Raw genomic sequence first — 14,067 nt, forward strand, 5'->3', positions numbered from 1 at the left:
GAGCTGCATTTCAGCAAATAAAGTTGGGGATTTGGTTAAGATTTATGGTGTCCTCAATGCTGAGAAATACAGGCAGGTACTTCTCTATCATACCGTACAATCAGGGAGGTGTTCCCAAGGTGCCTGATAGTGTGTTATGGATGGAAGTAGAGAAATGAAACCGAGTATACTGGGGCAGCAAAATAATATGTTGTTAATAAGCAGGTCAAATACACTGAATAAGTGAATGTATCCAAAAACACAAAATTAAAAATCAAATTCAAACAGAAATAGTCCAATAAAAGCCAGAGGTTAAGACTCAGTCCTTAATCCAGACTGTGTGCACACAATGTGAAATGAGTTCCTGTATAACAATATACATGATAAATTGAAGTAGGGTGTGACAGTTCTCCCTCTATCTTACAGTAAGTGTCCAGAAAAAATGAAGCGAACATAGCGATTATAGAGAGTTTTGAAATAGTTAACTCAAATACACTGCCCATGGCTTCATATAATTATTACACAGAGTTGCAAACAAGTCTCTAGATATAAGTTCATTTGTGGGGCCATGGATCAAATAAATTGGAGTGTCACCAGACATAAAGCAATATTATGACTTTGATAGCCAAGATGTATGAACGGGGCTGGGTGAAAAATATATAATATATACATACAGGGTAAAAGGAGGGCTGTTGTATCAATTGCATGAGCGAGGTCTAGAGAAAGCTTTCCAATTCAAAATCATTGTTCAGCCCATTTGGTGTAAGGGTTTTGAGATTGTAGATCCATTTACTTCTCAAATATTATGACCCATGTAGTCCCCTCCCCTCCATGCTTTTGAGACCTTACTGATCCCTATAAATTTCAACAATGAGGGATCTTTTCCATGATGTTTTGCAAAATGATCTGAGCAACTATGTGTCTCAAGTTTTTCCGAATGTTCCTTTGATGCTCAGAAATCCTAATGTGTAGGTTGCGTATAGTTCTTCCCACATACTGCTTACCACATGGACATTCTAATAGGTAAATGGTGCCCTTACTGTCACAGGTAAGTTTATCACAAATCTTCTGTTCCTCATCTGCCACTATAATATGCCTCAACTACTCTCTTAATCTCCCTAGGTTACCATATTACCACCCTCTACACAGTTAACACAAGATGCAAAACCTCTGACCAACATTGTGTGGCTGATCATACAGCCCTCTAAATAATTTTTACCTCTGCATTCTAGCTGGACCAATATTCAATATGATGGAGCACTTACCCTTGTGTATCAAATGCCCATTGTCCCATAGATTGTAAGCTTGCGAGCAGGGCCCTCTTGCTCTCTGTCTGTATTAACTAGTATTGTTTTATTACTGTTTGTTCCCAATTTTAAAATTTTAAAACGCTACGGAATCTGCTGGCGCTATACAATGTTGATGACACACACACACACACACACACCCCTAGGTTTTCCTGTATACCTACTAGTTAATGCAAATATTTAATCAGCCATTTATGTGGAAGAAATTCAATGCATAAAAGCATGCAGTCATGGTCATAAATTGCAAACCAAACCCCAGAATAGAGAAGAAATGTGATCTAAGTGACTTTTACTATGGAATGATTGTTGGTGCCATACAGTTTGTTTCAGTACCTCAGAAACTGCTGATTTCTTGGGATTTTTACACACAACAGTCTCTAGCGTTTACAGAGACCAGCCTCATTCCAGCTGATAGGAAGGCAACAGTAACTCAATTATCGATGAGTGGTATGCAGAAGAGCATCTCTGAATTCACAGCACATCCTTGAAGTGGATGTGCTACAGCAGCAGAAGACCACACAGCACCCTTGTGACTGCAGCCCAATACACAGCACCCTTGTCACGGCAACACAATACAGAGGGCAACCTTGGGACTGCCAAACAATACATAGGGCAGCCATAAGACCGCCACTCAATACAGAGAGCAAAATATGATTTTTATAGACACAAACTGTGCAGTTAATGTGTGAGAATGTGACTATCAGTTAATGGTAATTTTCATACCTCCTAAAACCTCAAATGGCCAAAGGGGAATGTATAAGACTTGTTATATATCACTATTATTTCTTCAAGTGTTCATACATCTGAGCAGTCTTCAAAATACAAATAGTCAAACACAGTTACCTGTCAGTGGTACCAGGGCATAATCTCCATTGAAAAAGTTGGTCATTTTGTTGTAAGAAAAGGAACTGATTCCTATGTTAATAGACACGAGCCATTAACACATGCATGTTATATTTTCACATATCCCCTGTTAAAAATAAATTGTTCCTATCTCTTGTGTTGAATGCCGCTGACCTCCGTCTGGGACTGGGTGGAAGTTGGTAGAGCACGAGTCACACACAGCCTCTGTAGACGCAGCCCCCACCCCACTCGGCAACAGGCAGCCTCGCGATTGGCTGCCTGTTGCTTTCCAATGACAGGACTGCCCCCTGGCAACTAGGGAAGACTCACCACCCTCCCTACACCAGGTGCCCTAACAAAAAATATATATATTTTTTACTCCTAGCTGTTCTGAGACTATTTCTGTGGAGAGACCTGGGGCTGCAGCCTCATCAGGCCCATTGTAAATCCGACCCTGACGTACCCTACTCAAATATGCATCTATTGAAACAATCTATTATTTTTCATTGCTTTAAGAGCATAAAAGTAATTGTTTCAGAATGGACAAATGGAGCACGTAATGACTAAACAACGTTCTGTGTGTAAATCACTAAGTACCTTGGTGATTCAACCCTTTAAAGACCAATTCAGTATGTCAAAGCAGTTTCTGTAAACTACCTTATTCTATATACACTACAGCCTCTTTTTTCATTGGTGGGTCAGTAAGGGTTAAGTTAATAGATTTTGAAAGTTTTCCTTCTATTTAGTTTCAGTTGGCTATTGGTTCATTAAAGTTGACCTATAGTGTTTCCTTACTGGACAGAGAACAATGTAAATGTGTTTGCAATAACCCTTGGAATTAGATTGTGACCTGAAACATCGGGTATGGGCTATCTTACTAATGTCCCGTCAATGTGCTCCTTGTGTTCTGAACTATTTTTAATGTATATACAGTAATTTAAATAATAGTTTAATGAGAGTCAACGCCTGTATCTATAGTCCAAGCATACAGAAACTTGCTTCCATTTGGATTGCAGATACACCTTCCTGTCGACCTCTACCCTAACCTAATTTAACGCATATGGAAGCTAGGCCGCAACATCATTGTGCAAGGATAAAACCGATTGTGAAATTAAAAATATTTGCAATACATGTAGGAGGTTACTACATAATAAGGCAAGAACTTTCAACAAACGTTTTGGGGCTTTGAGGTTGAAGGTATTATTCAATTGTGGGAGTACACATTAGGTTATCCTGAAAACGTGGTCTATTCAGTTATCTGAAGTTGCATCAAATATTGTAAGAAGATATACAAAAAATGTGCTTATTCCACTTAGGCCAGACACTTTTTTCATTTTGGTTTTCCTTTTTGCTTTTTAAAATTGCTCCACAAATTGTACATTGTAGAGCTTATTTTGTGGGGGTTATATTGTTCACACATGAAAAGAAGTGGCAAAAAGGAGGGCAAGTAAGTTAAAAATGTAAGATAAAAATGGTAGTGGGAGAAGCCGCCCTTCGTACTGGATGTAAGTGTAGCCACTAAGTAGAGACTATAATGATAAGAGGAGTTCACACCCTGTAGAGGTTAGTACAAAAATCGTTGTGTTAGGTTTAAGGGCGCATGAGGATATGTAATTGCAGGTGTGTTAAAATTCATCATCATCATCATCATTTATTTATATAGCGCCAACATATTCCGTAGCGCTTTACAATTGGGGACAAACATAATAAACTAATAAACAAACTGGGTAAAACAGACAAAGAGGTGAGAAGGCCCTGCTCGCAAGCTTACAATCTATGGGACAATGGGAGATTGACACATGAGGTTAAGTCTACATTATGCATTTTGGCACAGCCAGACTGCAAAGGTAAAAGTGACTCATAAGCTAAATGATCCCGTCACACAACAATGTTGGTCAGGGGGTAGTTGTCTTGTGTGAAACTGTGTAACAGGCTAAAGGTAGCAAGGTTAAGAGGGTGGCTGAGGAATATTATAAGCTTGTCTGAAGAGGTAGGTTTTCAGAGAACGCTTGAAAGTTTGTAGACCAGAGGAGAGTCTTACTGTGCGAGGGAGAGCATTCCATAGAGTGGGTGCAGCCCGAAAAAGTCCTGTAACCGGGAATGGGAGGATGTAATGAGGGTGGATGAGAGACGCAGATCTTGTGTAGAACGGAGTTGCCGAGTTGGGAGATATTTTGAGACAAGAGAGGAGATGTATGTTGGTGCAGCTTTGTTGATGGCCTTGTAGGTTAGTAAAAGTATTTTATATTGGATTTGGTACAAAACAGGCAGCCAGTGTAGAGACATACAGAGTGATTTAACAGAGGAAGAACGATTTGCAAGGAAAATCAGTCTTGCCGCAGCGTGCAAAATAGATTGTAGAGGTTTGAGTCTGTTCTTTGGAAGACCAGTAAGGAGGGAATTGCAATAGTCAATGCGGGAGATGATGAGTGCATGAATTAAGGTTTTTGCAGTGTCTTGCGTGAGATATGTGCGAATTCTGGAAATGTTCTTTAGATGTAAGTAGCAGGATTTAGATATAGAGTCAATGTGGGGAACAAAGGATAGGTATGAGTCAAGGATTACACCTAGGCAGCGAGCTTGTGGGGTGGGATTTATGGTCATGTTATCAACAGAGATAGAAATGTCAGGTATGCTCTTGTTGGTGGGTGGGAATATTATTAACTCTGTTTTAGAAAGATTAAGTTTGAGTTGGCGAGAGGACATCCAAGATGAAATGGCAGAAAGACAGTCAGTTACACGGGACAACACAGATGTCGAGAGATCAGGAGAGGATAGATAGATTTGGGTATCATCCGCATAGAGATGATACTGAAAGCCAAAGGAACTTATTAGATTTCCAAGAGAAGCGGTATAGATAGAGAACAGCAGAGGACCTAGCACCGAGCCTTGTGGTACTCCAACTGATAGGGGAAGCGGAGCAGAGGTGGCTCCAGAGAAATTAACAGTGAAAGAGCGATTAGAAAGGTAGGATGAGGACCAGGATAGAACAGTGTCTTGAAGACCTAGGGATTGCAGCGTTTGTAGGAGAAGAGAGTGGTCAACGGTGTCAAATGCAGCCGAGAGATCCAGGAGAATTAGGAGAGAGTAATGGTGTTCAGTTTTAGCAGTGATCAGATCATTGACAACCTTGGTCAACGCAGTCTCTGTGGAGTGTTGAGAACGAAAGCCAGACTGAAGAGGATCCAACAGGTTGTTAGCGGAAAGGAAGTGTGTGAGGCGAGTGTAGGCAAGTCTCTCTAGAAGCTTGGAGGAGCACGGCAGCTGAGAGATGGGCCGATAATTTGATAGAGAGTTTGGGTCGGAATCTTGTTTTTTTTTAGAATAGGAGTAATCACTGCATGCTTGTATAGTGATGGAAAGATGCCAGTAGAGAGCGAGAGATTACAGATTTGAGTTAGAGGTGAAATAAGCACAGAGGACAGAGATCTACCAATTTGTGAGGGAATAGGATCAAGAGGACAGGAGGTAGAGTAGGAAGAGAAGAAGAGCATAGAAATTTCCTCTTCATTTGTGGGGTCAAATAAAGAGAGGGTGTCAGAGGGTAGTGGGAAGGAATTGATCTGATTGCTTGTCGAGGAAGAGAATATCATCTCTAGTCTGATTTTGTCAATCTTGTCCTTGAAGTAGGAAGCAAGATCCTGAGCACTGATAGTAGATGGAGGGTTCGGGGTGGGAGGATTGAGAAGATATTTAAATGTATTGAAAAGGCGTTTGGGGTTAGAAGCCTGAGCATAGATAAAAGATTGGAAGTATGTTTGTTTTGCAGTGTCCAGAGCATTTCGATAGGAGTGGTAGACAGAAGTATATGTGAAGAAGTCATTAGAGGTGCGAGATTTATGCCAGTGACGTTCTGCTTTACGGGACAGTTTTTGAAGATTTCGTGTTGCTTTAGTGTGCCACGGCTTACATCGAAGTCGACGTGTAGTATGTAGTGTAGCTGGAGCCACTTTATCAAGGGCCGTTGCTAAGGTTTGGTCTGCCATCTCAAGGGATGAGAATGTAGAGATAGGTGATAGAAGGTGTTTGGAGAGAGGTGGAAAATTGTTGAAGATCAATAGAATTCAGATTTCTGCGGGTATGAGGAGGCTTGGTAGAGTTAGACAGTAGAGGGGTTAGAGCAGTGGGGGTGAGTGAGTAGCTGATAAGGTGATGATCCGAGAGGCGGAAGGGTGTGTTAAGAAAATTAGAAACTGAGCATAGTCTAGAGAAAACAAGATCAAGGCAGTGGCCATCCTTATGCGTAGCAGATTCAATCCACTGGGAGAGGTCAAGTGAGGAGGTTAGAGAGAGTAGTTTGGAAGCAGCTTTGGAAGGTGGGTTATCAATGGGGATGGTGAAGTTACCCATGATGATGGTGGGGATGTCTGAAGATAAGAAGTGAGGGAGCCATGCAGAGAAATCCTCAATAAATTGTTGGTGTGCTCCAGGGGGACGATAGATCACCGCAACACGTAGAGAGCTGGATTAAAGATGCGAATAGCATGTACTTCAAAAGATGTGAACGTGAGTGATGGGACATTTGGTAGAACTGTAAACGTGCACTGTGGGGAGAGAAGTAGTCCAACCCCACCTCCTTGTCTGTCTTCAGGTCTGGAGGTGTGGGTGAGATGGAGGCCACCATGTGAAAGTGCTGCAGGTGAGGCAGTGTCTGATTGCATGAGCCATGTTTCTGTTATTGCCAGAAGGTTGAGGTTTTTTGAGAGGAAGAGATCATGAATGGAGGTAAGTTTGTTACAAACAGAGCATGCATTCCAAAGGGCACATTTAAATGACTTTGGAAGAGAGGGGAGACAGGTGATGTGTTTGAGGTTTGCTATAGAACGGTAGTGCTCTGATGTATGTGTGTGTGAGGAGTGTGGGGGACCTGGATTAGGTGATATATCACCAGCTAATAGAAGCAGAGTGAGATAAAGATAGGCAAGGGGATTGCAAGATTTGTGACTTTTTATTTTCTGGCGACAGGTGGAGGTTGTGCTTGTTAGAGAAAATAAATAGGACAACAGTTCATGGGTGTTAACTAGAGGTGAGTGGAGTAATGCAGGTGCAATATGAACAAATGTTTGTGTTGGTGGAGGGGTGAAAGATGACACAGTTCTAAAGATCATGCCATGAAAAGAGTCCAAGAAAAGCAATTTGTTTCACATTGTGATAAAAGGAGTTAAAGTCAAAGGGGATTTTAAAGAATTACCTCTTTGCAGTGTTCCATATAGAAAGACAAGTAGTGCAGAAATAGGCTGTGTCAGATGTTGCTTATTGCTGGAAGTGAAATCCAGTCAAATGTAGTCCAATGTTTGTCCAACTGTGTTGTCTAACTGTGCATTTTCATCTACTTTGTGAGAAAATCCCACTTAGTGTACAAAACACACACGTTTACCCCTACATACGTCTCCCCATAGACTGAAGCTAAGATGTAGTCAGGGTAATTTAGGAATACTCTACAGATGTGCTAATTGGTCAGCTAATCAGAGGAAAGAAAACATTTGTTTAAAAGGCTAGAGTTGCAGAGATGAGATACAGAAATTAATGTAGTTCTGAGTAGTAGAATCTGGACATACTTTAAAAACAGTTGCAGAGATGAGATACAGAAATTAATGTAGTTCTGAGTAGTAGAATCTGGACATACCTGGAGATGAAAAGAGAAGAGAAGGATGAGGGTTAGTTGCTGTGTTGTCTAACTGTGCATTTTCATCCACTTTGTGAGAAAATCCCACTTCGTGAAGAAATCACTTTAATGTAATAAGTATCACTGTGACATGAATATTATAAAAATTATCAGTTCTGGCCAGAATAACATCCATAGTTATAACATGCATAAGCAGCAAGATGTTGACATACTGGTAATGTCGCAGGATGTAGGCTGCGAGATTTAAATTAAAGCAGTTCAAGTTAAATAATCACATAAAAACAAAATGCAGCTATAGAACTTATATCTATGCAGAAATAAGTCCGTCCAGTGGATGATGCAAAGTATGTAAAGATATTCAAAATGGTTCAATAACGGATAGTTCCATACATGTACTGTAAAATTCAAATGTATCCAGATGTTGTTGTGGGAACTAGTCCCAATGAGTCACGTTTATGATAGGATGTTACTTGTAGAGTAGGGACGTTTCTCTTACGGTCCAGGCACTCCTTCCCTCCCCGAATGCGGGTGGTGCTTCTCACTCGAGGGTCCCGACCATTAGACCCTAGGAGTTTAGGTCCCACTCACAGATCTAACATCCAAAAACATAGCAATTAAGCAAGAACATACAGTTCAGTTGTCAAGGAGGATTACAATAGAGGAACATGAGATGCGCAATATCAACTAACACAAGACCAATCCAGTCTACTCTTTAGACTCAAAGAACAATACTGCAATCACCCAAGCACTGATGAGCCAGATGCCGATAGCTACATAAAACATTTTTTTAGAATTGGTCCAGGGAACTGCACAGAGACCACTGAGTCCAGTGAGTCTCAAAAAAAGCCCTTCCAGTCTAACAGATACGTAATGGTTCCCCCGCAGGTCTTAGAATCCAGAATCTGTGTGTGATCTCAAACTTCACTTGATGAGAAAATTTGGGTACCATAGAGGCAGGTACAGGAACAGAAAACCTGTTGATAATTAAGGGCTTGAGAAGAGAAATGTGGAAGGAGTTGGAAATATGAAGGGAAGCAGGAAGTTGAAGTTTGTAGGAGACTGGGTTAATAACTCATAGGATCCTATAGGGTCCAATGAAGTGGGGGGCAAACTTCATAGATGGGACCTTGAGACGAATATTTTGGGTCGATAACCAGACCTTGTCTCCCACCCTGAGTGCTGGTACTGCTCGACGCCTTCTGTCCGCAAAGGTTTTGTAACGAGAGGAAGTCTTTTTGAGATAGGCAACCACTTTGGTCCAAATGGTGGAAAAGTCACGTATGGTCTCAACAGCAGGAACATGGGTGGGTGGGAGGTTTCAAGAACTTGGGGAGCAAAGGATGAAGCCCATTGATGACAAAGAATGGAGTAGCAGCTGTAGACTCATGAAAGAGGTTATTATGCGAAAAGTCGTCCCATGGCAGAAGGTCAGCCCAATTGTCCTGGGAGGCAGAGGAGAATAGTCTGATGAAGGTCTCCAGATCTTGATTCATCCTTTCCGTTTGACCATTGGACTATGAGTGATAGGCGGAGGAAAAGTTGAGTTGGATACCGAGGGTTTTACACATGGCATGCCAAAACATAGAGGTGAACTGAACACCCCTGTCGGATACAATCTCCAGAGGACAACTGTGCAGTTGGAATATTTCCCTAATGAAATGCTGGGCGAGGACCATCTTAGAGAAGCGCTTCACGCTGACCTAGATGGTATTACATCCACTACTGAGCAGGAGGTCGGTAACGAAGGTCATGCTGATATGGGTCCAGGGTTTCGTTGGTACGGGGAGAGGCTGTAATGAGCCCATAGGACCCGCACATGGACTCTTAAGTTGGGCACATACGTTACAGGCGGTCACAAACTCCTTGATGTCTGGTCGAAGAGGGGGCCACTGGTAAGAGCGGGATAGCAGTTCATCGGTTTTGAGAAACCCAGCGTGTCCAGAGAACCTGGAGGCGTGAACCCAGCGGAGCAGCTTCTTCCTAAGAAGGTGGGGAAAGTTCTCCCGGGAGAAGGGGAGTTGGTGGTGGATAGTGCTAGCAGACATTTTGGATCCAAGATGGGACGACTGAGGGATAGATCAGAGTCCAACTGAGAGTCAAAGGCCCAGGAAAGCGCATCTGTTTTTTTGTTTAAGTGACCCGGTTTGAAAGTCACGTGGAGGTTAAAACAGGAGAAAAAGAGTGACCAACGGGCCTGGCGAGGGTTTAGGCACTGAGCAGATTGTAAATACAAGAGGTTCTTGTGATCGGTGAATATAGTGACCACATGCTGGGTCCCCTCCAAAAGATAGCGCCATTCTGAGAGAGCCAACTTCATAGCCAACAATTCCCTGTCTCCTATCGTATAATTCCGCTCCGCAGGTAGGAACTGGCGGGAGATGAAGGCACAAGGAAGAAGTCTGTTAGACAGATACTTCTGGGGGAGCACCGCTCCTACTCCAATGGCGGAGGCATCTACCTCTAGGAAGAAGGGCTGGGAGAGGAGTTTGGACAACCTCAATGACATGCATGTGATGCGACTGGATATCTTGGGAGAAGATGAGGATGTCATCAAGATAAACGACCACATAAGAGTAGAGGAGGTCTCTAAAGATTTCGTTAATGAAGCTTTGGAACACTGCCGGTGCATTACAGAGTCTGAAGGGCACTAGGTACTTGTAATGACCATCACAGGTATTGAATGCTGTCTTCCATTCGTCTCCGGAGCTTATGCAGATAAGGTTGTAGGCCCCTCGTAGATCCAGCTTACAGAAGACCTTGGACCCCTTGATGCGGTTAAACAACTCTGTAATGAGAGGGATGGGGCAGGGCCGGATTTACCACTATGCAACCTAGGCAATTGCCTAGGGCCCAGTAGTCCCCAGAGGGTCCTCCCAGGGCCGGCAGTGAGACCACCCTTTAAAAATTGGCCGCTAGTTATGGGCCAGTGCTATATGCTTGCCATACTGACTAAAGCCTGCCAGCCAGCCCGGGTATATGTTATGCTAAAAAGCTATAGTGCTATGGATTTTTTCAGGGATGGGGCCCCAAACCAGTATCTTGCCTAGGGCCCCATGAGGTCTAAATCCATCTCTGGGATGGGGTAGCGATTTTTAACTGTTACCGCATTAAGTCCCCGATAATCAATACAGGGGCGGATGGATCCGTCTTTTTTCTTAACAAAAAAGAACCCCGCTCTGGCTGGGGAATCAGACGGCCTGATGAAGCCTTTCTAGAGATTTTCTTTGACGTATACGGACATGGCCAACGTTTCTGTCTGAGAGAGTGGGAAGATTCATCCTTTAGGAGGATTCTTGCCCGGGAGTAGTTCTAAAGGGCAATCCCAAGAGCGGTGAGGAGGCAGGATTTCAGCCTGGACCTTATCGAATATGTCTGAGAAAGCCTGATATTGAGGAGGTAGGCCCAGAAGGGGAGACTCTGTGGAGGAGGATAGAATCCGTACAGGCTTGACTTGAGTTAAACAGTTGGATTGGAGTTGGATTGGAGAATGTACACTCAGCCAGGGAAGACCCAAGATGACAGGAGTGGTGGAGTGTGGTAAAACGAGAAATTAGATTACTTCGGAGTGGAGAGTTCCAATACGGAGAGTGAGCGGCTTCGTTTGGTAGCGAAACACACCTCCAGGAAGCTGAGAACCATCGATAAAAGTGATGGCAACAGGTGTCTCCAAGGGCATAATAGGAAGGGAACACTGAAAAACTAAGGGCCAAGAAATAAAATTAAATAAAAGCAGACTGGAGCTCAGAAGCAGACCTCACTGCCTTAAATACCAGTACCAGCCAATCAGAGCCTGACACTAAATCACATGGACAGGGGTACTGACAGTAATAATTACTTAGTTAGCCCACAGGCTTGTTTGTTCTTGCGCACGCGCCCGGCTGTCCCCAACCGCCGGGACGCGGCGCTACTGCTGTTGGCGTCTGACCGGTCGTAGATCATAGTGACGGCCAGGACTCCTGCAGGAGGAAGGTAAGAGTCGCGGCGGTGCCCGCGGCCGCCGCGACTGCTAACAGCTGGCAGCTCCATTACTTCTACAATAGCAAAATAAAGCGCCAAACCCATCACCTCCCTTATGCGGTGGAAGCCATTTGCTTGGGTAGATCCATCTCCGGAGGTCTTATTTCTAACGTCTATTCTCATTTTATTAATCATGGTCAACTGACCAAAGAACTTCACTAGCTGCGGGAGCATGACATGAGTGAATCCCTGAGCCCGGAAGACTGGTCCCAACTACGTGAGGGAGTTGCTAAAAGCTCAACCTGAATGCAAATAAAACTTGAACAGTACAGATTGCTGTTCCGCTGGTATCTGGTACCATATACCGCTTGGTTTACAATTCCAGCAGATGCCGCTGTGGAGCAGAAGGCACTCTCTCCAAGAAGTCCATGACTTAATCACATTCATCACAGAGTTCCACCTTCCCCTTAACCTCTCTCATCATCTACTCCCATGCCCATTCCCTAACATGTCGAAAACCTGCAAAAAACTGATAGGTCACATCCTAACGGCTACTAGGTGTCTCATAGCTAGGGGCAGATTGGCAACTTAAACTGGCTCTGGAAAAATTTCTGAAAGTGGCCTCATGTAGGCGGGACCAAATAAATGGTAGGTGGGGCCAATACAAAATTAGCCATTGTTATCAAGCCATTATCCCAATCCACATCAGTGGAATGCAACATGAAATGGAAGGCAGAGTCACAACAACGGCAGATCTTTTAGGGACTTTTATTTAGGCATTTTAGGAACCTATATACAATACAGGAAGCATTACTTTGATTGATATACAATACATAGTGCATCCTAGTAACTGCTATACAATACAGAGATCATCCCAGTGACCACCGTACAATAGAGATAGCAATAGAGATAGTACAATACAGAAAGTATAAAGTAAATGTTAAAATATCAAAGTGACTGTAATACAATACAGAGAGCATCCCAAATACTGATATATCTTACAGAGAGCATCTAAATGTGACCTTGCCTGAGCTAGTGTACATTAACGTGAACAAGTTCTGATTTTCAGAACTTGTTACATTGCGGATAAGGGCAGTCCCCATAGACATCTATGGGGACTGCTCTGCAGTTCGAAGAGAAATGCAAAGCGCAATGCACTGTTAACAACTGTGCATCTGATTTTCATGAAAAAGACAATCATAAATAGGCCCCTAGGTGTGTTATTATTCCACCACACAGACATTCAATACCTTGCATCTGAGTTCATAATAGTGATCCAATGCACCTTAGTTCATAATAGTGGTCCAATGAAGTTAAAGATGCGTCATCAACATAATCTGAGAAGGTTACCAGCAGCATCTGGACCTCGGGATAGTCTTCTCCCCTGGGTATCTTGACAAATGGGCATAAAGCAGGGCCGGACTGGGACTAAAAATCAGCCCTGGCATTTAAAGTCCACAGGCCCACCTCAGTTCCAGCAGGAAAGAAACCGAGGTGGGCCTGCACGGCAGCACCGAAAAAGGCGTGACCACATTGTGTTGTGGGTGTGACCAACATGACGCAATGATACATACATTAAAATAAAACATTACATTTATCACACCACCCCCCGAGACACATTATGACAACCCCAGCCCACTGTACTTATCTATGCTTCTGGTGCTGCTGACATCCATCAGGGTGGGAACTTCCTGTAGAGTGAGCAGGAAAGCTCTTAGGCTCACAAGATTACCAAATCTTGTGAGACTTAGAGCTCCTCGGCTTGCTCTGCAGGCTGTGTCCTATCCAGAGACTTGGAGCAGCTATCCGCTCCCTCTTGCTAACCAGAACTGGATTAACGCTTGGGGGGCCTGGGGTATTTAAGACAGGGAGTCCCTATTATGTAACATGGCTATCATTTTAGACAAATGTTAGAAAAATACACAGGCAATACTGTGTGCAATACTGTTAGTTTCACGCAGCTCTGCCTTCACAAGCAGTACAGTGTGAAGCGGGACATACCTCCCTACTGTCCTTGTAGTCGGACCAAATCTCACTAAACGAGACAGTCACCAAAATTCGGGACTTCCCCACCAGATTCAGGACAGTTGGCAGACTGTCCTGCTCTCTCCTACCTGTCTTGTTACTTTCACCACCTCTGGCTCCTGGTGTCTTTAGTTTAGTTGCTGCTTGTCTGGATACTGGAATGTTGGAGGCCCTATTTGGAAAAAAAAATGGGTACATGTAATTTAGAAAACTCCAACCAGCCCTGGTGTTTAATCAATACAACCCATGTTTTATAATTAGGCCTCCCTCCAGCCCCAACATTAAAATACTAGTATTCACATTTAATATAAATAGCTGCTGCTGCTGCTG

This window comes from Mixophyes fleayi, chromosome 1, assembly GCF_038048845.1.
Source record: "Mixophyes fleayi isolate aMixFle1 chromosome 1, aMixFle1.hap1, whole genome shotgun sequence".
Lineage (NCBI taxonomy): Eukaryota > Metazoa > Chordata > Amphibia > Anura > Limnodynastidae > Mixophyes > Mixophyes fleayi.